The sequence below is a fragment of the Castor canadensis genome, chromosome 1 (assembly GCF_047511655.1).
Source record: "Castor canadensis chromosome 1, mCasCan1.hap1v2, whole genome shotgun sequence".
NCBI classification, from domain to species: domain Eukaryota; kingdom Metazoa; phylum Chordata; class Mammalia; order Rodentia; family Castoridae; genus Castor; species Castor canadensis.
Window position 1 is genome coordinate 88,486,888 of NC_133386.1, and position 24,908 is coordinate 88,511,795.

General features: G+C 37.9%; 1 long non-coding RNA gene and 1 pseudogene across 2 annotated transcripts in view; one reads left to right on the plus strand and one right to left on the minus strand.

The window, feature by feature from the left end:
* The window catches only part of LOC141420789 (uncharacterized), a 132,729-nt gene that overhangs the window by 26,057 nt on the left and 81,764 nt on the right, over positions 1–24,908 (plus strand). The window contains exon 4 of one of the 2 annotated variants that reach the window (XR_012445428.1): positions 19,493–19,538. This is a non-coding gene — a long non-coding RNA (uncharacterized lncRNA). Of the gene's footprint in view, positions 1–19,492; positions 19,722–24,908 lie in introns of those variants that run through there. The other variant, XR_012445427.1, reaches the window with a different exon arrangement.
* On the minus strand, positions 459–9,260 carry LOC109675327 (T-complex protein 11-like protein 2; annotated as a pseudogene).

Here is a 24,908-nt window from a genome sequence, read left to right on the forward strand (position 1 = left end):
AATAGGTAAGAAGAAACAAACCTGTAGAATAAAATTTTAGAAGGAAAGGATTTGTTTCTAACAACCATGGGAGGCTTTATCTAAAATGTGCTTATAACATAAAAATTACTCAATAAATTTAACTTCTAAATAAATACCGACAATTGGTGTTAAAAATATGATTTGTTATGTTTGTGGAATTTGAGGACTTACTATATAAGTTTCTATTACACATTAGTAAAAAAGTAATTGTACATTTCAAATACAATTATGTTTATCTCATGTAGTTCATTCAGAATACCAATTCCCTTGGTTGTCCTTACAACTTTCAAACCTCTAAAAAGTTGGACCAAAATTAAAATCAGATGTAATAGTAATAAATGAGGAAAACACCTCCTTACAGGGTGAATGAGTAAGCCAAATATAAATGCTTAAGAAAACATATTATATAGGTAATATAATTAATTAAAATTGCTCTTTGCTCATTAAAAATGTCTGTTTTAAACTTTAAAATGATGCACAAAAAAGGTCTAAGAACTTTGTGGGTCTTCTGTAATGCTAGCATTACCAGATTATACAGACTTGGACTAACACTGCACCACAGACAGTACTGAGAATGTGTTGCATCTATAATGCCGTCGATGGAAATGGACTGCGTACCAAAGTGCCGGATTTCCCATCTCTTCTCCAGTGTCAGTTCCTTTTTAGTTAGTTGGAGGTGAAGCATCTGCCTTCCCCATGACTTCTTCCCCGAACGGTAGCTTACAAAGTATATTTACATAAAATGGTCCATACATTTGTTTGTTGAGATTCACCATGTTTGCATATTGTGTGCCTAGCACGTGCAGCTCCTGAATGACAGCAAGGCCTCCTGGCATGGGTGGCATGCACTTTTTTTTTTTTTTCATTTTTCTTTTATTATTCATATGTGCATACAAGGCTTGGTTTATTTCTCCCCCCTGCCCCTACCCCCTCCCTTACCACCCACTCCACCCCCTCCCGCTCCCCCCCTCAATACCCAGCAGAAACTATTTTGCCCTTATCTCTAATTTTGTTGTAGAGAGAGTATAAGCAATAATAGGAAGGAACAAGGGGTTTTGCTGGTTGAGATAAGGATAGCTATACAGGGCATTGACTCACATTGATTTCCTGTGCGTGGGTGTTACCTTCTAGGTTAATTCTTTTTGATCTCACCTTTTCTCTAGTTCCTGGTCTCCTTTTCCTATTGGCCTCAGTTGCTTTAAGGTATCTGCTTTAGTTTCTCTGCATTAAGGGCAACAAATGCTAGCTAGTTTTTTAGGTGTCTTACCTATCCTCACCCCTCCCTTGTGTGCTCTCGCTTTTATCATGTGCTCATAGTCCAATCCCCTTGTTGTGTTTGCCCTTGATCTAATGTCCACATATGAGGGAGAACATACGATTTTTGGTCTTTTGAGCCAGGCTAACCTCACTCAGAATGATGTTCTCCAATTCCATCCATTTACCAGCGAATGATAACATTTCGTTCTTCTTCATGGCTGCATAAAATTCCATTGTGTATAGATACCACATTTTCTTAATCCATTCGTCAGTGCTGGGGCATCTTGGCTGTTTCCATAACTTGGCTATTGTGAATAGTGCCGCAATAAACATGGATGTGCAGGTGCCTCTGGAGTAACAGTCTTTTGGGTATATCCCCAAGAGTGGTATTGCTGGATCAAATGGTAGATCGATGTCCAGCTTTTTAAGTAGCCTCCAAATTTTTTTCCAGAGTGGTTGTACTAGTCTACATTCCCACCAACAGTGTAAGAGGGTTCCTTTTTCCCCGCATCCTCGCCAACACCTGTTGTTGGTGGTGTTGCTGATGATGGCTATTCTAACAGGGGTGAGGTGGAATCTTAGTGTGGTTTTAATTTGCATTTCCTTTATTGCTAGAGATGGTGAGCATTTTTTCATGTGTTTTTTGGCCATTTGAATTTCTTCTTTTGAGAAAGTTCTGTTTAGTTCACCTGCCCATTTCTTTATTGGTTCATTAGTTTTGGGAGAATTTAGTTTTTTAAGTTCCCTGTATATTCTGGTTATCAGTCCTTTGTCTGATGTATAGTTGGCAAATATTTTCTCCCACTCTGTGGGTGTTCTCTTCAGTTTAGAGACCATTTCTTTTGATGAACAGAAGCTTTTTAGTTTTATGAGGTCCCATTTATCTATGCTATGTCTTAGTTGCTGTGCTGCTGGGGTTTCATTGAGAAAGTTCTTACCTATACCTACTAACTCCAGAGTATTTCCTACTCTTTCTTGTATCAACTTAAGAGTTTGGGGTCTGATATTAAGATCCTTGATCCATTTTGAGTTAATCTTGGTATAGGGTGATATACATGGATCTAGTTTCAGTTTTTTGCAGACTGCTAACCAGTTTTCCCAGCAGTTTTTGTTGAAGAGGCTGCTATTTCTCCATCGTATATTTTTAGCTCCTTTGTCAAAGATAAGTTGCTTATAGTTGTGTGGCTTCATATCTGGATCCTCTATTCTGTTCCACTGGTCTTCATGTCTGTTTTTGTGCCAGTACCATGCTGTTTTTATTATTATTGCTTTGTAATATAGTTTGAAGTCAGGTATTGTGATACCTCCTGCATTGTTCTTTTGACTGAGTATTGCCTTGGCTATTCGTGGCCTCTTGTGTTTCCATATAAATTTAACAGTAGATTTTTCAATCTCTTTGATGAATGTCATTGGAATTTTGATGGGAATTGCATTAAACATGTAGATTACTTTTGGGAGTATAGACATTTTTACTATGTTGATTCTACCAATCCATGAGCATGGGAGATCTCTCCACTTTCTATAGTCTTCCTCAATCTCTTTCTTCAGAAGTGTATAGTTTTCCTTGTAGAGGTCTTTCACATCTTTTGTTAGGTTTACACCTAGGTATTTGATTTTTTTTGAGGCTATTGTAAATGGAATTGTTTTCATACATTCTTTTTCCGTTTGCTCATTGTTAGTGTATAGAAATGCTAATGATTTTTCTATGTTGATTTTATATCCTGCTACCTTGCTATAGCTATTGATGATGTCTAGAAGCTTCTGAGTAGAGTTTTTTGGGTCTTTAAGGTATAGGATCATGTCGTCTGCAAATAGGGATATTTTGACAGTTTCTTTACCTATTTGTATTCCTTTTATTCCTTCTTCTTGCCTAATTGCTCTGGCTAGGAATTCCAGTACTATGTTGAATAGGAGTGGAGATAGTGGGCATCCTTGTCTGGTTCCTGATTTTAGAGGGAATGGTTTTAATTTTTCTCCATTAAGTATAATGCTGGCTGTAGGTTTGTCATATATAGCTTTTATAATGTTGAGGAACTTTCCTTCTATTCCTAGTTTTCTTAGAGCTTTTATCATGAAATGATGTTGGATCTTATCAAAGGCTTTTTCTGCATCTATTGAGATGATCAAGTGGTTTTTGTCTTTGCTTCTGTTAATGTGGTTTATTACGTTTATTGATTTTCGTATGTTGAACCACCCCTGCATCCCTGGGATGAAGCCTACCTGGTCGTGGTGAATAATCTTTTTGATGTGTTGCTGAATTCGATTTGCCATTATTTTGTTGAGGATTTTTGCATCAATGTTCATTAAGGAGATTGGCCTATAGTTCTCCTTTTGGGAGGTGTCTTTGCCTGGTTTTGGGATAAGTGTAACAGTGGCTTCATAAAATGTGTTTGGCAGTTTTCCTTCCCTTTCTATTTCATGGAACAGTTTAAGGAGGGTTGGTATCAGTTCTTCTTTAAAGGTCTGATAGAATTCAGCAGAGAATCCATCAGGTCCTGGACTTTTCTTTTTGGGGAGACTCTTGATTGCTGCTTCAATTTCATTTTGTGTTATAGGTCTATTCAGGTGATTAATTTCCTCTTGGTTCAGTTTTGGATGATCATATGTATCTAGAAATCTGTCCATTTCTTTTAGATTTTCAAATTTATTTGAATATAGGTTCTCAAAGTAGTCTCTGATGATTTCCTGGACTTCCATGGTGTTTGTTGTTATCTCCCCTTTTGCATTCCTGATTCTACTAATTTGGGTTTTTTCTCTCCTCATTTTAGTCAGGTTTGCCAGGGGTCTATCGATCTTGTTTATTTTTTCAAAGAACCAACTTTTTGTTTCATTAATTCTTTGTATGGTTTTTTTGGTTTCTATTTCGTTGATTTCAGCTCTTATTTTTATTATTTCTCTCCTTCTATTTGTTTTGGGATTTGCTTGTTCTTGTTTTTCTAGGATTTTGAGATGTATCATTAGGTCATTGATTTGGGATCTTTCAATCTTTTTAATATATGCACTCATGGCTATAAACTTTCCTCTCAAGACTGCCTTAGCTGTGTCCCATAGGTTCTGGTAGGTTGTGTTTTCATTTTCATTGACTTCTAGGAACTTTTTAATTTCCTCTTTTATTGCATCGATGATCCATTCTTCATTAAGTAATGAGTTATTTAGTTTCCAGCTGTTTGCATGTTTTTTGTCTTTACTTTTGTTGTTGAGTTCTACTTTTACTGCATTGTGGTCAGATAGTATGCATGGTATTATTTCTATTTTCTTATATTTGCTGAGGCTTGCTTTGTGCCCTAGGATATGATCTATTTTGGAGAAGGTTCCATGGGCTGCTGAGAAGAATGTATATTGTGTAGAGGTTGGATGAAATGTTCTGTAGACATCTACTAGGTCCACTTGATCTATTGCATATTTTAGATCTTGGATTTCTTTATTGGGTTTTTGTTTGGATGACCTATCTATTGATGATAGTGGAGTGTTAAAGTCTCCCACAACCACTGAGTTGGCGTTTATATATGCTTTTAGGTCTTTCAGGGTATGTTTGATGAAATTGGGTGCGTTGACATTGGGTGCGTACAGATTGATGATTATTATTTCCTTTTGGTCTATTTCCCCTTTTATTAGTATGGAATGTCCTTCTTTATCTCGTTTGATCAATGTAGGTTTGAAGTCTACTTTGTCAGAGATAAGTATTGCTACTCCTGCTTGTTTTCGGGGGCCATTGGCTTGGTAGATCTTCTTCCAGCCTTTCATCCTAAGCATATGCTTATTTCTGTCGGTGAGATGAGTCTCCTGTAAGCAACAAATTGTTGGATTTTCTTTTTTAATCCATTTTGTCAAACGGTGTCTTTTGATGGGTGAATTAAGTCCATTAACATTAAGTGTTAGTACTGATAGGTATGTGGTGATTACTGCCATTTAGTTATCTTAGTTGTTTGAAGGTTTGATTGTGTGTACCTAACTTGATGTTACTCTCTACTGTCTTGCTTTTTCTTATCCTGTGGTTTGGTGCTGCCTGCCTTTTCATGGTTAAGTTGGGTGTCACTTTCTGTGTGCAGGATCCCTTGCAGAATCTTTTGTAATGGTGGCTTTGTGGTCACATATTGTTTTAGTTTCTGCTTATCATGGAAGACTTTTATTGCTCCATCTATTTTGAATGATAGCTTTGCTGGGTAGAGTATCCTGGGGTTGAAGTTATTTTCATTCAGTGCCCGGAAGATCTCACCTCACGCTCTTCTTGCTTTTAATGTTTCTGTTGAGAAGTCTGCTGTGATTTTGATGGGTTTACCTTTGTATGTTACTTGTTTTTTCTCTCTTGCAGCTTTCAATATTCTTTCCTTTGTTTCTGAACTTGTTGTTTTAATGATGATATGTCGTGGAGTAGTTCTATTTTGATCTGGTCTGTTTGGTGTCCTGGAGGCCTCTTGCATTTGTATGGGAATATCTTTCTCTAGATTTGGGAAATTTTCCGTTATTATTTTGTTGAATATATTACGCATTCCCTTCGCTTGCACCTCTTCTCCTTCTTCGATGCCCATGATTCTCAAGTTTGGTCTTTTGATGGAGTCGGTGAGTTCTTGCATTTTCTTTTCACAGGTCTTGAGTTGTTTAATTAGTAGTTCTTCAGTTTTTCCTTTAATTACCATTTCATCTTCAAGTTCTGAGATTCTGTCTTCTGTTTGTTCTATTCTGCTGGATTGGCCTTCCGTTTTGTTTTGCAGTTCTGTTTCGTTCTTTTTTCTGAGGTTTTCCATATCCTGGCTGTTTTCTTCTTTATTGTTGTCTATTTTTGTCCTGAGTTCATTTATCCATTTATTCATTGTGTTCTCTCTTTCATTTTGGTGTTTATACAGTGCTTCTATGGTTTCCTTTATTTCTTCTTTTGCTTTTTCAAATTCTCTATTTTTATTATCTTGGAATTTCTTGAGTGTCTCCTGTACATTTTGGTTGACCCTATCCAGTATCATCTCTATAAAATTCTCATTGAGTACTTGTAGTATGTCTTCTTTTAAATTATTCTTGTAGGCTTCATTGGGTCCTTTGGCATAGTTTATCTTCATTTTGTTGGAGTCTGGCTCTGAGTTTCTGTTCTCTTCATTCCCCTCTGGTTCCTGTACTAATTTTTTGCTGTGGGGAAACTGGTTTCCTTGTTTTTTCTGTCTTCCTGTCATTGTCCTTGGTGTTGTTACTATCCCTGTACTGTGTGTAATTAAGTATTTTCTAGCTTGTAATAATAACAATGGTAATATTGAGAATGGAAGAGTGAGCTGAGATGGAAAGCAAGAAGTTAAAGAAAAGGGGAAAACAAATATACAGACAAGAGGGAGAAAGCAGAACAAGGTATCAGACAAGAGAGTTTCAAAGGTATAAACAGGGAGTGTTAGTGTACTAATCGACAGTAAGCTGAACAGACAATAGAGTGACAGAGAGAGGATTGAAAATCAAAGATAAAAAAAATAAAAAATAAGTATATGAAAGTAATATCTATTTATAAAAATGAATTAAAATAAAATGGAAAATAGAAAATTAAAAAAAAAAAAAAACCAAAAAACCAAAAAACTTCCAAGTTTATATGCAATGCAATTTCAGTCTTAATAATTTGGATGTCTGTCTCAATCTCCAGTCCTGGAGTTGGTGCCTCAGATGTTGTTCTGTAGTTGTCTCATCAAAGGGGATGCATAAAGTAGAACAAAACTACACTCACACACACACAGAAGAAAAAAAAAAAAAAGCCCCACCAAGTGTCCCCAGTTCAAATGCAATACAGTTTCAGTAAGTTTTTCGGCTTGCAGGTGTAATTCGGTTGTTCTCTCATCAAAGGTAGGGAGAAAAAGAAGAAAAAAAGCGTCTGGAGGCAGTTCTGAGAGTGGTATCTGCAACTGTGGCTTGCCTGCCTGCTGCTCTCAGCCTGTAGCTGGCGGCATTATTTATGCAGATCTCTGGGGTGAGCTTAGCACTCACCTGGTCCCACAGGCTTTGTTTGCTCAGAGTTCTCCTGTGCGGGGGAGGGGGGCCTCTGCTACAGGCTTTTCCCTTTCCAAGCACTGGGAAAGGTGACACTGCCCTGCGTTGTCAGGCCTGCGTGTTTATTTACAGTTCACGTGGGAAGTGGGTCTTCCCTCCTCTCACAAGCGTCCCTGCTCCTGGTTGCTGGCGCGCCCCGCTCCCGCCAGAGCCTCTCCGGCCCGCCCGGCTCGTTTATTTACAGTCCCGGGAAGGATTCCCTTCCCCCAGTCTTCAGCGCTCAGGGCGCCCCACCCTCTTTCCAGCGTCTTAACTGTTCTTATTGCTTAGTACTCAGTTTCTCTTTTTTCCCCGGGTGGAGGTCAGTCTGTCCAGGGGGCTATGCTGCTCTGGCCCAGGCTTGTCTGTGGGGCTACCACGGTACCGCGAAGCTCACCTGGTCCGCGTCTTCCCAAGCCGTATGGGCGCCGGCCACTGGCGGCCCGGGGGCCTCCTCGGTTCTCCATTTAACGTGAAGTGGAGATTCTCTGCGCTGGCTGGAGATGTGGAGGAGTCAAAGTTATGCCTTTTCTCGGTGATTATGCCTGCAAAGTGTGTCTCCAGCGTCTCTCCAAGATTTCACTATAGGAGGGTCGCTTTCTGCTTCCTACCTCTAGCCGCCATCTTGGAATTCTTGGCATGCACTTTTGAGGGCTTGGAAGACAAGGTAGATTTTTCATGTACAGCTGGATTCTTTTATCAATCAAGAACTGGATAGGATTGCCTTTCTCTTCAATGCTTGAGAATTGACCTACAAGGTTAGCTTGAACCTCAGCATTTACAGTGGGAAAACCTCTCTCTTTCAGGGTCTTGCTAATCTCAACACAAGCCTGAGCACCAATAGAATTCAGGACTTCCTTCAAGTTAAAGGTCTCTTTATTCATGCCTTCAAGGAGAACAGCTGAAATCCTTTTTAATCTTTTTGCAAGCTCAGGCAGGCCTTCTGTAATAGCACCCACCATGTTGTTGGTAATTAAGGACAGGCAGACAATAATTTTCAATTGATTCAGCTTTTCTGTCAGTTCCTGAGTCATGTTCCATCTGTCATGACTTGTCTCTGGCAAGTCTTTTTTCTGATAATCCCACCGTAACAGTTTCAAGTAACTGTTATTTAGCACCAATGTAGGACTCAGGCTTGGCATGGAGCTATTTTCAGCCCCGGAAGTTGTAGAAATCTCACAAACAGAAAGTAATTCTTCATTTACAGATTTCTTTTTATCCATTCTGTAGTTTGACCAAGAGCATTTGGAGTTTCTTCTTAAATTTCCTAGAACTTGGTTCTCTCATAGTCTACCAACTGATGTTGAAGGTATGGTCTAAGACTCATAATTGTAAAATTGGCCATGTCCATTTTCATGAGGTCCAGGACATGGAATATTTGTCCTGGCACCTCCACAATGTTACTAGTAGCCTTTAACTCTCTGATATTGTCGTCTCGCAAATCAGCACATATTTTTCCCATCTTACTGATGACATAGTTGGCCAGGCTTTAGATGTCCACAGTGTTATGCTCAGCCTGCTGCCTAATGAGGTCCATGTCCAAAACTTCACAGATCTGGTTGCAAAGCCAGTTCCTACCAGGAGTCAGAAAAGAGAGAAGAATCTCTCATTTCTTCAAGTAATTTGATAGCATATTCATACTCAGGAGGCTTGGCATTGAGATCCGATTCCAAGACATCCCAGAAGGCCTGGTGAACAATGTGCTTCACTCGACCAGCCAAGCTGTTCTCTGGGAGAGCATCTTGTTTCAATTGGAAATTCTCATTTACAGCAATTTCATGAGCAAGAGTTCTTGCTGCAGCCATCACTTCATCAAATGTTACAACCCTGGGAGGGCTTGTTGAAGCAGGAGAGCTGAATTTGCTGGAGGAATCGCTTGGGAAGCTCTGTCTGGAGCACTCTGAAGCCATGCTTTCAGAAAACCATGAAGAGTCTGAGTTACTGGGCTGGTCCTCGCCTACACACTGCTTCTCACCATTGAAGGGCATTTTGTGCCACTTGAGTGTGGACAGAGAGAGAGCACCGGGTCCCACTCTGACCCAAGAGAAAGGTGGAGTGACGCCAGGACAGGAGTGTCTGGGTTTCTCCTTACAGAGCACCTCACAACCTCAGAAACTCCCAGCCCTGCCATTCTCTCCCCGCTCCACTGTCCCTCCCAACCCCTGTGCATGTTTTTTTAACGAACATAATTAAGTACATTCTTCATTTCTCCCATTGTATTCCCCTCATCTCTTTCTTTAATAACTTGCCATATCCTTTCTTATCACCTTGACTTTGTCATAGGTATAGACTGACAAGTTAGTTTTGTGGCTATTCAGCGCTAGTATGGGGGTAATGCAATCTTTTTCGGTCTCAGTGGATGAATCTAATTTGGAAGAAATATGAGCAATTGTGGTTTGCCCTGATTTAACTAAATGACCTTTGCCAAGACACTTAACATCACAAAAAATCAATTTACTCACCTATAAGTGAGAATTCCCCAATAACTTCTATTGCATACAATATTTCTGTATTGTAAAGACCAAATAAGGTAGTGAATATAGACTTAATTTGCTCTTATGATACAGAGTATACATGTTAACAAATATCATTACTGCTGTTAGGCATCTTGGAAGGTATTAAAATGGGGTAGTTTATTCACTAAAATTAAAAATTTTTTCCTTTTACCTGAACTCCTGATATCTGAGACTAGACACAGGACTTACAATCCTGACACACATAGTTGAACTGGAGGAAGAGGCGGCAGGTAATGTGGTGACCAGGCTGAGGCTCCTAAGTACTGGCTCTCTCAGGAGACCTTGAGTATGATATATGTTTTGTTTTGAATCACATGCTGGTTTTATAGGGATAGAGGAACACAGAAAATAATGGTGACTTTGGTTAAAATAGTGGCTATCTATTCATTTATTATAGTAAAGAGCTTACATCAAAATAAAAATGTCAGCAGCAATTTTTTAGAAATGACTTACTTTCATCTATTTTGTTTGTTGAAAATAAGTTGGTTACTGTTTCCTAAGACTGTGATGATAATAGTTCCCTCCAAAAGATACTGATATCATCATATAAGTTTTCTCCTTTGATCTGGGAATGTGGTGAATTTTACTGATACAAAGTATCTGTTCTTGGAATAAATAATAATGACTGGATCATTATTATTTCTTTGTTTATGTGGTTAGAACACCTGAATAATAGAGTATTATTATTTTCTTGTACTTATTCAAGGCAAATAGGATATCTTTTTTCTTTATTCATCAATGTTATAACTTCACTGAAAACTATCAAGTTATTTCTGATTTATTCCCTCAAAGATCTTGCTGCTTTTGCTAATGGTTCTTTGTGCTATTTTCTTTGTAAATGAGTGTTTCATTATTTTTACTTATATTGGAAAAAGCTTTAAAGAATGCAATTTTCAGGCCTATTCTAAGTATTTGGAAGATCTGTGCCAATTTCTCTGTTAATCTTCACTTCTCCATTTTCTAAAACAAAGGCAAATGATTCATATATGTGTATGTACTCTAACAACTCTATTAGAAGTTAATCTCCAGTGGTGAATAAGACTGTGCCAATGTTGCTTTTGAGCCAAATGAAATAAAAAGGCAAAGCAAGATGTTTAAAGCAAACTTGATGGTTTGGGGCTGGACATATGTTAAATCAACATTTTGTGACTTGCGGGTTTATATTGAGCATAGCCTTAGACCTGCAACTCCTATGGAGACCTTTGCTACTTGCCATTGTTTGCTTTCAAAAAAGTTTCTGTGATAGTTTTAAAGAAAAAAATATTACTCAGACTATGTAATACTTTGCTTTTTTCATTCAAAGGAACCTGACTTGAAAACGAGCAAGAGACATATTGTGAATTATGTTCTATTACTCAGACACAGAATGTCATGTAATGCTTAGAATTTGTCTTAGAAAATACATCTGGTATTTTCAAAACACATTTGACAGGGTGGTTTTCAAAGGAGGCACATAACATAATGCAATGTGATGGCAGGCCTAAGCTAGGGTCACACTAAAGTCAGTTAGGTATTGGTTCTGAATTGATTCTCCTATCAAAAAATATTTATTTCAGAGGAAAAATGAGAGTTGCAGGCACCTAGACATAGAATCTAGCTTTGCAGTGTCTCTACAGCATTCATTAATTTAATTCAATTCAAATACTCATAGTATATTTGAATATGTGTTAATCAAGTCAAGATTCTGGAAGTCTGGGGCAAAAGAATTATTTAAGTTATAAGCTGAGTAAAAGTGATTTGAATAGGAAAAGAAGCAATGGCTTCAGTTTCTTGCTAGAGTTATTGCTTTTTATTGAGGGGATACTTGAAAGGTGAATTTCTTGGCTTTCTGCCAGAAAATGTAAGTTGGTTCTTAGGAGTCATTAGGAGGCATCCAACGGGTTGACAGATGGAGATGAGCTGTCAGATCACCTCTTAAGGAAACCACACATTTCATTGTTTCCAGAATCTAAATTACACCTGTCATTTATTGTTAAATTCCAGGTGTCTTTCTGTAAAACCAACATGTTCTCTATAAATGTGCACTTTGCAGTGACTGATCAATGGTTAAGCAGTTTACAGGAGTGATCAGAAGCTGTGGTATGTGTGCTTCTTCATGTCCTTGTAGTGGGCACTGCTTTAGAGAATAAGTGAATTTGTGGGAATGTATACTGATGTAATTAGTCAGAAAGCATGAAACAGCAGCAGAGGATAGTGCAGAGCTCATTGAACTAAGTCAGTATTGAAAACTGGGTCAGTAGTTTTTCAATTATGGACAAAGACATATTAACCTACCTAGTAATTCTAAAGGCACAATGCTCCATGCGTCCCAGTTTTCTCAGTTAATATAAGAGTAACAAGTTCAGTTTCCTTCTTATAGTTGTAAGAATTAAAACATGATAGTGATAATATACATTCAATATATAATCATTAATGCCAGCCCTAGTCTATGAAGTAACTCTTATCTCAGTTACTCTACAAAACAATTCTAAAATTCAAGGGATGTTTTATAAATCATGTATTTCCTTCCATATACTCATTTTTTAGGTGTCTAGCATGCTTGATATATTAGAAAAATTTAGATCCAGTCTGTATATCATGTCTGTTAATTAAAGTGGAAAATAGGGGAGCAATTTTCTGCAAGTGTAGACTGTGCAATATTTGCATAGGGAAATAGAATTTAAACTAACTAAGTACACGGAATAGAAATGTGTAGTAAACACATGGACTTGGGCTACAAACTTGGGAATTATTGTCATAAAAATAATAATTGAATGAAATAAGGCAGCTTTTTCTCCTTTCTTTACACACACGCCCTAGGCAGTAGATGAAATCCAAAGAAGTAATGACATAAACAGAAAAAAAAAAAAAGGAAACTACAAAATGACTCAGTAAAAGCATTCAGAGAAGAGAGGAAGATCAAGAAGTCGCAGTGTAGCTAGGTGCTGGTGGCTGAGATCAGGCGGACCACTGTCCAGGCAAGCCTGGGCAAAAAAATGAGATCCTATCTCCAAAATAACCAGAGGAGAGGAAAAAAAGAAAAAAAGGACTGAGAGGTGTGGCTCAAGCAATGCATGCAGCACCTAACTAACAAGTGTGAAGCTCTGAGTTTAAAAATAATCCAATACCACTACCAATAAAAGAAAACCTCACAATATCAGAGACGCCTGGGAGAAGAGTATTGTCCTAATGGTGCTAAAGGCTATAGCGAGGCAGAGTAAGGCATGACTTGAAAAGTGAGTATGGAATTTTTCATCAAGAGGTTGGACCTGTCGAGCACAGCTCACAGGGATGAAAATAGGACTGGAGTAGTTTCCAGTGGTGGCAAGTGTAGGATATGGCTGTGATATGGAGGTTGAATGGGAATGAAGGAGCACTAATAATTAAGCAGTAAGATTGCTGTATGGTTATCAGTATGGATACTGAGGATGGCATCAGGATTTGAGATGTGGGATAAGGTCAGGCGACATGTCAAAGTATCACTGGGTTAGTAGAAATAATCAAGGTGTTAATAGAAATCAATTAGGGCCAGGTAGTGACTACTGAAGCACAAAATAGGATTTTTATGATTGTGGTAGAATACTGGTTTATGTTCTGGTAGGGTTTTTTTTTTTTCCTGAGAAAACAAACTAAGCAGTCTAAAGTAGCATGCTAAATAGAGATCTAAGATATTAGAAACAAAGTGACACCACCCAGGGATGTAAATGTGTTCTCAGGAACCAAGTACCTTTTGTGCTTTTCTTCTAAATGCCACACTAAGGCTTGCTCTCCAGTTTTTCTCACTTTATCACTGTCCTGCCCATGATATCCAGTGTCAACTTCAACCTTGACTGTTAGGGCTTCTGATCTTCCCATCACTAAACCCCACGTTTCCCAGTGTATTTCAGTTCAAATGATGTAGGTGGGGGAAAGAGTGAAGTCTGCCTTTATGATGTATGTAAGTGATCAGGGACAATGTCAATTTCACTTCCTGACTTTGAAGGGCATGAAAGAGTAATTCACCTTCACTCAGGAGATTAAAAGAAGCCTGAAGTAGATGCATGGAGAATTTGAGGGGAGAGGTAGTTTTGTTAATCCTAGAAAGGAGCTCCAGAGTGGATTTGGAGGGTGAGAAACCAAGCCAGGATGGCTTGGGAAGAAGAAAACACACAACCATGTGGTTTTATTGTTTCACAGTTTCATCTTATGTTCCCTTAATACACTTCATAGCTTTAACTACATGTAATACCTTTATTGGTTTAGAACTGTATCTTCTGTTGCTTCTTTTTAAATTATTATTATGAAGGATTTTCAAGGGTTCAACAAACCTGTCTTACATCACCACTTGACACATTTAGGGACTGCTTTATCAGGATGGAACATTGTCCATAGTAACTGAGTTATATTCAGGATATTGCTCTGTAAATAGAACAGCTCTCATCCTCACTGGTGAGGTTAATTGTTTTTCTTAACTAGGCACATGTCGACAGCAGAATTCTGCACATCCAAAGTCTTTGGTAATGGGCTGCAGTAATTATATTTCTTTCCATGCTATATTGACACGTTACTGCTGTTGACATGTTGCTGATTTTTAATTTTTTTAAAAAAAATTTGTTGCTTTTACATTTACTCATATATGTATACATTATTTGGGGACTCTCCCCTACCCCCCACCTTCAGGCAGAACCTGTTCTGCCTCTTCTCCAATTTTGTTGAAGAAAAAACATGTAAGATCAAAAGAAAAACATAACATTTTTGCTAGTTTGAGATGAAGGTAACTATACAGGGAGATTCCTTGTGTTGTTTCCATGCATATGTATATACAACCTAAATTGGTTCATCTCTATCAAACTTCTTCACTACTTCCAAGTCCCCTTCCCATCGTAGCCTTTTCCAGTTAAAGATCACTTTATTCACTCTTCTACAGTGAGCACATCGACCACATTCAAGTTTTAGGTTTCCTTCCCTTTCCCCATTCCTCTCGTGCATGTTCTTCCCTTAGCATGTGATCCATGTCCAATAATATTACTGCATTTGTTTTAGGTCTATAATCTGCATAGGAGGGAGAACATATGATTTTTGGCCTTCAGAGCTTGGCTAACTCCAGTTCCATCCACTTACTTGAGAATGATAAGATTTCATTCTTTGTGGCTGAGTATCCATTGTGTATAAATACCACATTTTCTTCATTTGTCAGTAGTGGGGCATCTTGGCTGTTTCCATAACTTGGCTATTGTGAATAATGCTGCAATAAACATGGGTGTGCAGGTGCCTTTGGAGTAACCTGAGTTGCATTCCTTTGGGTATATCCCTAGAAGTAGGATTGCTGGATCATATGGCAGATCTATGATTAGTTTTTTAAGAAGCCTCTGTATTGTTTTCCAAAGTGGTTGTACTAGCTTGCATTTCTACCAGCAGTGTATGAGAGTTCCTTTTTACCTGAATCCTCTGCAACATTTGTTGTTGTTGGTGTTCTTGATGGTAGCAATGTTAAGAGGAGTGTGATTTTGATTTCCATTTCCTTTATGGCCAGGGATGGTGAACATTTTTTTGGCCATTTGGAGTTCTTGTTTTGAAAAAGTTTCATTTAGTTCTGTTGCCTACTTCTTTATTGGTTCATTAATTTTGGGGGAGTTTAGTTTTTTGAGCTCCCTGTATGTTCTAGTTATCAGTCTCTTGGTTGATGTATAGCTGGCAAATATTTTCTCCCACTCTGTGTGTGGTCTCTTCAATTTAGAGACTATTTATTTTGTTGTGTAGAAGCTTTTTGATTTCATGTAGTCCCATTTGTCCATCCTTTCTTTTAGTTGCTCAGCTGCTTGAGTTCTAGTGAGGAAGTCCTTGCCTGTATCTATTGCTTCCAATATATTCCTGCTCTTTTCTGCACTTACTTCAAAGTTTCAAGTCTGATATTAAGGTTCTCAATCCACTTTGAGTTGATACTAGTACAGGTGACAGGCATGGTTCTAGTTTCAGTTTTCTGCAGAAGATAACCACTTTTCCCAGCAACATTTGTTGAAGAGGTTGTCTTTTCTCCATCGTATGTTTTTGGCACCTTTGTCAAAAATTAGGTGGGTGTAGCTGTGTGGATTCAAATGCGGGTTCTCTATTTTATTCCACTGGTCTTCATATCTATTTTTAGGGCCAGTACCATGCTGTTTTTATTGGTATGGCTCTGTAATATAGTTTGAAGTCAGGTATTGTGATACTTCTTTTTGCTTAGAATTGCCTTGGCTATTCTTGGTCTTTTGTGTTTTCAAATGAACATTAGGGTAGATTTTTCAGTCTCTGTAATGAAAGTCATCGGAATTTTAATAGGAATTGCACTGAACCTATATATTGCTTTTGGTAGTATAGCCATTTTTACTATGTTGATTCTACCGATCCACGAGGAGACTACCTTCTGTAGTCTTCTTTGATCTCTTTCTTCAATGGCTTGTAATTCTCCTTGTAGAAGTCATTTACATCCTTTGTTAAATTTATTCCTATGTATTCGATTTTTTTGAGGCTATTGTAAATGGAATTGTTTTCCTATATTCTTTCTCAATTTGTTCATTGTTGGTATATAGAAAGGCTACTGATTTTTGTAAGTTGATGCTGTGTCCTGCTACTTGCTGAAGCTGTTTATACTGTCTAGGAGTTTTTGGGTCTTTAAGGTATAAGACCATATTATCTGTGAATAGGGATTGTTTTACTACTTCTTTACCTATTTGTATTCCTCTTATTTCTTCTTCTTGCCTTATTGCTCTGGGTAGGAATTCCAGGATTATATTGACTAGGAGTGGGGAGAGTGGGCACCCTTGTCTCATTCCTGACTTTAGGGAAAATGGTTTCAGTTCTTCCCCATTAAGTATGATGTTGGCTATAAGTTTGTCATATATAGCCTTTATAACATTGAGGTACATTCCTTCTATTTCTAGTTTCCTTAGAAAATTTATCATGAAATGGTGTTGAATTTTATCGAAGGCTTTTTCTGTATCTATTGAGATGATCATGTGGTTTTTGTCTTTGCTTCTATTAATATGCTGTATTACATTTAATGATTTGCATGTTGAACCATACCTGCATTCCTGGGATGAAGCTGACTTGGTCATGGTGAATGACCTTTCTGATATGTTGTTGAATTTAGTTTGCCATTATTTTATTGAGGATTTTTGCATCAATGTTCATTAAGGAATTAGCCTTTAGTTCTCCTTTTCGGATGTGTCCTTGTCTGTTTTTGGGATGAGTGTAATACTGGTTTCATAGAATGAGTTAAGTAGTATTCCTTCCCTTTCTATTTCATGGAACAGTTTAAGGAGAGTTGGTATTAGTTCTTCTTTAAAGGTCTGATAGAATTCAGTGAAGAATCCATCAGGTCCTGGACTTTTCTTTTTGGGGAGACTCTTTATTGCTGCTTTCATTTTATTTTTTATTATAGATCTATTCAGGTGGTTAATATCCTCTTGGTTCAATTTTGGATGGTCATAACTATCTAGAAATTTGTTCATTTCTTCAAGATTTTCAAGTTTATTGGATATGGGTTCTCAAAGTAGTCTCTGATGATTTCCTTGGTGTTTGTTGTTATCCTCTCTTTTTCATTTCTGATTTTAGTAATTTGGGTCTTTTCTTTCCTCATTTGGGTCAGATTTGCAAGGGGCTTATCAATCTTTTTTTTTCTTCTTTTTCTTCTTCTTCAAAGAACCACCTTTTTGTTTCATTGATTATTATTATTATTTTTTTTTGGTCTCTATTTCATTGATTTTGGCCTTTATTTTTGTTATTTCTCTCCTGGGCAAAGTTAGCATGAGACTGTATGTGAAAAGCAAACTAAAGACAAAAGGATAGAGGGTGTTGCACAAGTAGTAGATCAAGACCCTGGGTTCAATCCCCAGTACTGGAAAAACAAACTGGGAAAGAGAGAGAGAGAGAGAGAGAGAGAGTTAATATCATGTAACTTACTTATCAAACTTTCAATAAAAAGGCCCTGAGACCTTGGGTAACTTCTGTTTACTTACCTTACCTGCTCCCCTGCCTACATGGGACTTTGAAGTATACCTTGTCCTTCAGGCCTTGCTATTTTTCAGCAGTTCAGAATTCTTCAATGTGCTGACTTCAGTTCTCTCCAGAGGTGTACAGGGAACAGCTTTCTCAAAGCAGATTGAATACAACCTTTAGAGTCTGTCCTTTCAAATAGCAGCCCTCAAATCCCAATGTCTTATAGAAAGCCCCTCTTACCTGCTCATGGGGAGCTGCATTTCCCAACTCCTCTCTTCCCCAGCCTTTTGTGACCTTGCCCTGTGAGCCATCGTGATCACCATTTCCCACACTCACAAAGGTCCTTAGTGGGTGCTTCCTCACTCAGTTGTGTCAGGCTTGTCTACTCTGCCAGAATGCAGGGTAGGAGAATTGCTTTTTCACATTTGCTTTATTTATTCTTTTATTTGTTGCCTCTTCCCAGATATTTTTATTTTTTTCTTTATTCTCAGATAAAAGACACCCTAGTTTCTTCAGGTTCTTCTCTTGTTGTTTAATCTAAATGTCATAATAAGTAGAAGAAAGAGTATGGCTAGCATGTGATATTAATTACCTTTTAAAAACTGTCTTATCATTGTTTTCCATCAGCTTTAGGAAATTGTGCACATGTATGTACACACAGCAAAATGACAGAAATATTATTTAGGAGATATGGAAAATAATAAGCATGATACACAGGTCAGAATTTAGTAACACCCCTAGATTGGTTCTCAAATACACATCTCTCATCACCAAAGAGAAATGGAAAATGTCTGTATATCAGTAGTTATCAGGGACAGGAACACAAATAAATACATGAGCCAATTTTAAAGTCAGAAAAAAAATAGTAATTTTTCAATATTATCAAAATTCTTTGAGGGATGGACAAGTGTAAAACTCAGCCTTGTGCTCAAGAGCCCTATGGGTTAGTTTTGTAAAAGAGGTACAAACATGAAAAGTTAATTATTGAATAACAGTGTAAGTCAACCACAAAGGGCTATCACAAGATCATGTAAGTACTTGTCAACTGAGAAATCCAGACAAATTCAGAACAGGAGGTCTGCAAAAAAAAAAAAAATTCTATTGAATGGTTCATACCTTATTTTATACACATTGTCACATTGAATCCTCACAATGACCCTTGACCATTTGCTTTTGGAACATAACATTCAGAGAAGTTAAGCAATTCATTTCAAGTCAAAAGTTTATTGGTAGTAATATTTGTATTCAAAACTGAGTCTGTTCTACTCTAAAGTTTATGTTTTTCACTGTATCAGCATTCCCCAAAGAGTGTTACGTAGAACTTTATGCCAGTGTTACTTCACCAAAACAAGGGTTCTCTGGTCTTTTAGGATTGGGAACTTCTACAGTAGAAGAAACAGCTTAATTTTTTTTAACCATAATGGCCCAAACACTTTATTATGTTTTTTTTTTTCTTTATGGTTATATTCTGCAGGGAGAATAGTTTTCTGTTGTAGTTTTAACTGTGACCTCCTTGGTTCATCAGAGCTTGGTTTTATTATAATTTTTCAATGTTCAGTTGAACTTTGTGTTTGTATGATTCTCCAGTCAATAAATCCCAAGCATCTAAGAATCATGTTATGATAGTTTAAAAATATGATGAAAAATTATTTGTAGCCCATTCATCAAGGATGAATTTCCAATTTCTCATATCTGGGCTGACTTGGTTATTTGCTTTAATTAATGGAATGTGGTTAAGGTAAAATTATACATGGCTTTGTTCTCTCTAGAAACACTGCCCATAATCCTGGAAGGAAGCTGATCTTGCTCTTAAGGGTGAGTAGCCATGTGGGAGAAAATTGAGTATATCCTACCTGACAGCCAGCAGCAATTGTGAGACATGTGTGAAACCATGTTGGATCTTCAGCAAAATCAGGTCTCCATCTGAATGCAACCATATGAACAAGCCAGGTAAACTTACAGAGCAGGAAATTTATGAGAAATAATGAACCAGTTTTTAGCTACTAAATTTTGGGCAGATTTGCTTTTCAAAGTTAATCTATATACACATAAAAAACATACCTGATAATTTATGAACATTGACATTTCCAGATATAAGGTATTGCCAAGTTATAAGACTTATATCCACTTCTGACTAATCTTATTGAAAGTAATGTTTTATGTATTATATGTGCTACGTATTGGAGATAGTTCTCCATAGGTCTCTCAGGTTTCTGCATGCACTTTAGCTTTTGTTTAGTGGTAACTGTTAAAGATGTTTGTATATTGAATAGCCTTGGAAGTTAGAAATAGTATCACCCTATGGGGGAGAAAGAAGATTGATTTTTATCCAGGACAATAATTACAATGTCTCTATCTGAGGCAAATATTTGGTATATTTGCTTATAAAAGATTGCTTGCCTCATTTCAGAGTTTCTCAGTTGTAACAGACCAACTTCATGAGCAGTATCCACTTAGACTCCTCCATTTTGTCAGCATGGGATTTAGAGGCTGAGGGGAGCCAAAGCAAACATGGAACTCATGCTGCTTGGTGTGTCAATGAGTAATAAGTCCTTTGTCTCTGACCCAGATATCTCGTGTCTCCTGCCACCAACAAAACTGTAACAGACTGACTTACTATCTTATAAACTGAAAATTTCAGAAGCCTTACAGTTCTTGATGTTATTTACTTATTTTGAACTGAATGTAGTATATCAGGTACTTTATGAAAATCGTATGAACTACTGACTTTTTCTTTTTTTTTTTTCCTTTTTCTTTTATTATTCATATGTAGAACAAAACTACACACTCACACACACACACACACACACACACACACACACACCAAAAAAAAAAAAAAAAAAGCCCCACCAAGTGTCCCAAGTTCAAATGCAATACAGTTTCAGTAAGTTTTTCAGCTTGCAGGTATAATTTGGTTGTTCTCTTATCAAAGGTAGGTAGAAAAAGAAAAAAAAAGAGTCTGGAGACAGTTCTGAGAGTGGTATCTGCAACTGTGGCTTGCCTGCCTGCTGCTCCCAGCCTGCTGTAGCTGGTGGCATTATTTATGCAGGTCTCTGGGGTGAACTTAGCACTCACCTGGTCCCACAGGCTTTGTTTGTTCAGAGTTCTTCTGTGTGGGAGCCTCTGCTACAGGCTTTCCCCTTTCCAAGCACTTGGAAAGGTGACACTGCCCCGGCATTGTCTGGCCTGCTTGTTTATTTACAGTTCATGTGGGAGGTGGTTCTTCCCCCCTCTCCTGTGCAGTTTTCCTCCCACTGCCACTTTCACAAGCTTTCCTGCTCCTGCTTACTGGGCGGTGCTGCTGCTCCTGCCAGCCGCCATGTTTATTTACAGTTCATGTGGGAAGTGGGTCTTCCCTCCTCTCACCAGCTTCCCCGCTCCTGGTTGCTGGGCGTGCGCCCCGCTCTTGCCAGAGGCTCTCCTGCCCGCCAGGCTTGTTTATTTACAGTCCCGGGAAGGATTCCCTTCCCCCAATCTTCAGCGCTCAGGGCGCCCCACCCTCTTTCCAGTGTGTCTTAACTGTTCTTATTGCTTATTACTCAGTTTCTCTTTTTTTCCCCGGGTGGAGGTCAGTCTGTCCAGGGGGCTATGCTGCTCTGGCCCAGGCTTGTCTGTGGGGGTACCACAGTACCGTGAAGCTCACCTGGTCCACGTCTTCCCAAGCCGTATGGGCACCGGCCACTTGCGGCCCCTGGGGCCCTCCTTGTTTCTCTGTTTAACATGAAGTGGAGATTCTCTGCACCGGCTGGAGGTGTGGAGGGGTCAAAGTTATGCCTTTTCTCAGTGATTATGCCTGCAAAGTGTGTCTCCAGCGTCTCTCCAAGATTTCACTATAGGAGGCTCGCTTTCTGCTTCCTCCCTCTAGCTGCCATCTTGGAATCCACCCCTGACTTTTTCTTAAGAACAGATTTATGAAGATCTGTTTATTCCTTCTGAAATGTGTATCCTATGTAAGAAGCTATATATGTGCCTTTCCTGAGTTCATTATTAAATTCATTAGGAATTACAACAGAAAAGAATGAATTTTTAAATTGAAGTTCTAATTATATATTTGAATGAACAGTATGTTTTTATATTTTATGACTATAAAGTTAGAACAGCATATGTTATGTTGGATATGGTTTGTTTTTCAATAATTATTTAATTTCTTCTATTTGTAATTTTTTCCCATCATATTTTCTGTTTGTAAATTGTGATTTCTCTGTCTCTTGTTATTTTCTTTCAATTAATCAATTATTTATTGTTTTTAGGAGCTCAGCTATTGGTTTTACTTAATGGTTCTGCTTTTTTTTCTGATTTATGATTCATAAATTTTATTCTTTATCAATCCCATCCTTCTGCTTTCCTTGTATTTTTTCCAGCTTTTTAAAATGAAATGCTTAATTCATATATTTTTACTCTGATTTGAGGCTTAGCCTTACAAATCTTGCTGTGTCCTAAAGACTTCTTATTTTCTTACTGTTACTTTTAAGGCTTGGTTGTAATTTTTAATAACAGAGTTATGAAGGTAGGTCTTTCACCTTTTCTGATGGGTGATGTTTTGTTTGTTTCTTGCATTCTTGGATTGAGCGTGTTGTGATCCAATTTTTGCAATTTTGGAGATTTTCTTTGTTTCTGAAGTTTGATTAGTTTTTGGAACTATCAGAGAGGCCCTATTTTTTTTTCCTTTTTCTTTTATTATTCATATGTGCATACAAGGCTTGGTTCATTTCTCTCCCCGGCCCCAACCCCCTCCCTTACCACCCACTCCGCCCCCTCCCACTCCCCCGCCAATTCCCAGCAAAAACTATTTTGCCCTTATTTCTAATTTTGTTGTAGAGAGAGTATAAGCAATAACAGGAAGGGACAAGGGTTTTTGCTGGTTGAGATAAGGATAGCTATACAGGGCATTGACTCACATTGATTTCCTGTGCGTGGGTGTTACCTTCTAGGTTAATTCTTCTTGAACTAACCTCTTCCCTAGTACCTGTTCCCCTTTTCCTATTGGCCTCTGTTTCATTTAAGGTATCTGCTTTAGTTTCTCTGCGTTAAGGGCAACAAATGCTAGCTAATTTTTTAGGTGTCTTACCTATCCTCACCCCTTCCTTGTGTGCTCTCGCTTTTATCATGTGCTCATAGTCCAATGCCCTTGTTGTGTTTGCCCTTGATCTAATGTCCACATATGAGGGAGAACATACGATTTTTGGTCTTTTGAGCCAGGCTAACCTCACTCAGAATGATGTTCTCCAATTCCATCCATTTACCAGCGAATGATAACATTTCGTTCTTCTTCATGGCTGCATAAAATTCCACTGTGTATAGATACCACATTTTCTTAATCCATTCGTCAGTGGTGGGGCATCTTGGCTGTTTCCATAACTTGGCTATTGTGAATAGTGCCGCAATAAACATGGGTGTGGAGGTGCCTCTGGAGTAACCTGTGTCACAGTCTTTTGGGTATATCCCCAAGAGTGGTATTGCTGGATCAAATGGTAGATCAATGTCTAGCTTTTTAAGTAGCCTCCAAATTTTATTCCAGAGTGGTTGTACTAGTCTACATTCCCACCAACAGTGTAAGAGGGTTCCTTCTTCCCCGCATCCTCGCCAACACCTGTTGTTCGTAATGTTGCTAATGATGGCTATTCTAACAGGGGTGAGGTGGAATCTTAGTGTGGTTTTAATTTGCATTTCCTTTATTGCTAGAGATGGTCAGCATTTTTTCATGTGTTTTTTGGCCATTTGAATTTCTTCTTTTGAGAAAGTTCTGTTTAGTTCACTTGCCCATTTCTTTATTGGTTCATTAGTTTTGGGAGAATTTAGTTTTTTGAGTTCCCTATATATTCTTGTTATCAGTCCTTTGATGTGTAGCTGGCAAATATTTTCTCCTACTTTGTGGGTGTTAGCTTCAGTTTAGAGACCATTTCTTTTGATGAACAGAAGCTTTTTAGTTTTATGAGGTCCCATTTATCTATGCTATCTCTTAGTTGCTGTGCTGCTGGGGTTTCATTGAGAAAGTTCTTACCTATACCAACTAACTCCAGAGTATTTCTTACTTTTTCCTGTATCAACTTTAGAGTTTGTGGTCTGATATTAAGATCCTTGATCCATTTTGAGTTAATCTTGGTATAGGGTGATATGCATGGATCTAGTTTCAGTTTTTTGCAGACTGCTAACCAGTTTTCCCATCAGTTTTTGTTGAAGAGGCTGCTATCTCTCCACCATATATTTTTAGCTCCTTTGCCAAAAACAAGTTGGTTACTGTTGTGTGGCTTCATATCTGGGTCCTCTATTCTGTTCCACTAGTCATCATGTCTGTTTTTGTGCCAGTACCATGCTGTTTTTATCGTTATTGCTTTGTAATATAGTTTGAAGTCAGGTATCGTGATACCTCCAGCATTGTTCTTTTGAGTGAGTATTGCCTTGGCTATTCATGGCCTCTTGTGTTTCCATATAAATTTCATGGTATATTTTTCAATCTCTAATGAATGTCATTTGAATTATGATGGGAATTGCATTAAACATGTAGATTACTTTTGGGAGTATAGACATTTTTACTATTTTGATTCTACTAATCCATGAGCATGGGAGATCTCTCCACTTTCTATAGTCTTCCTCAATCTCTTTCTTCAGAAGTTTATAGTTTTCCTTTTGTTTCACATCTTTTGTTAGGTTTACACCTAGGTATTTGATTTTTTTTTGAGGCTATTGTAAATGGAATTGTTTTCATACATTCTTTTTCAGTTTGCTCATTGTTAGTGTATAGAAATGCTAATGATTTTTCTATGTTGATTTTATATCCTGCTACCTTGCTATAGCTATTGATGATGTCTAGAAGCTTCTGAGTAGAGTTTTTTGGGTCTTTAAGGTATAGGATCATGTCATCTGCAAGTAGGGATATTTTGACAGTTTCTTTACCTATTTGTATTCCTTTTATTCCTTCTTCTTGTCTAATTGATCTGGCTAGGAATTCCAGTACTGTGTTGAATAGGAGTGGAGATAGTGTACATCTTTGTCTGGTTCCTGATTTTAGAGGGAATGGTTTCAGTTTTTCTCCATCAAGCAAAATGCTGGCTGTAAGTTTGTCATATATAGCTTTTACAATGTTGAGGTACTTTCCTTCTATTCCTAGTTTTCTTAGAGCTTTTATCATGAAATGGTGTTGGATCTTATCAAAGGCTTTTTCTGCATCTATTGAGATGATCAAGT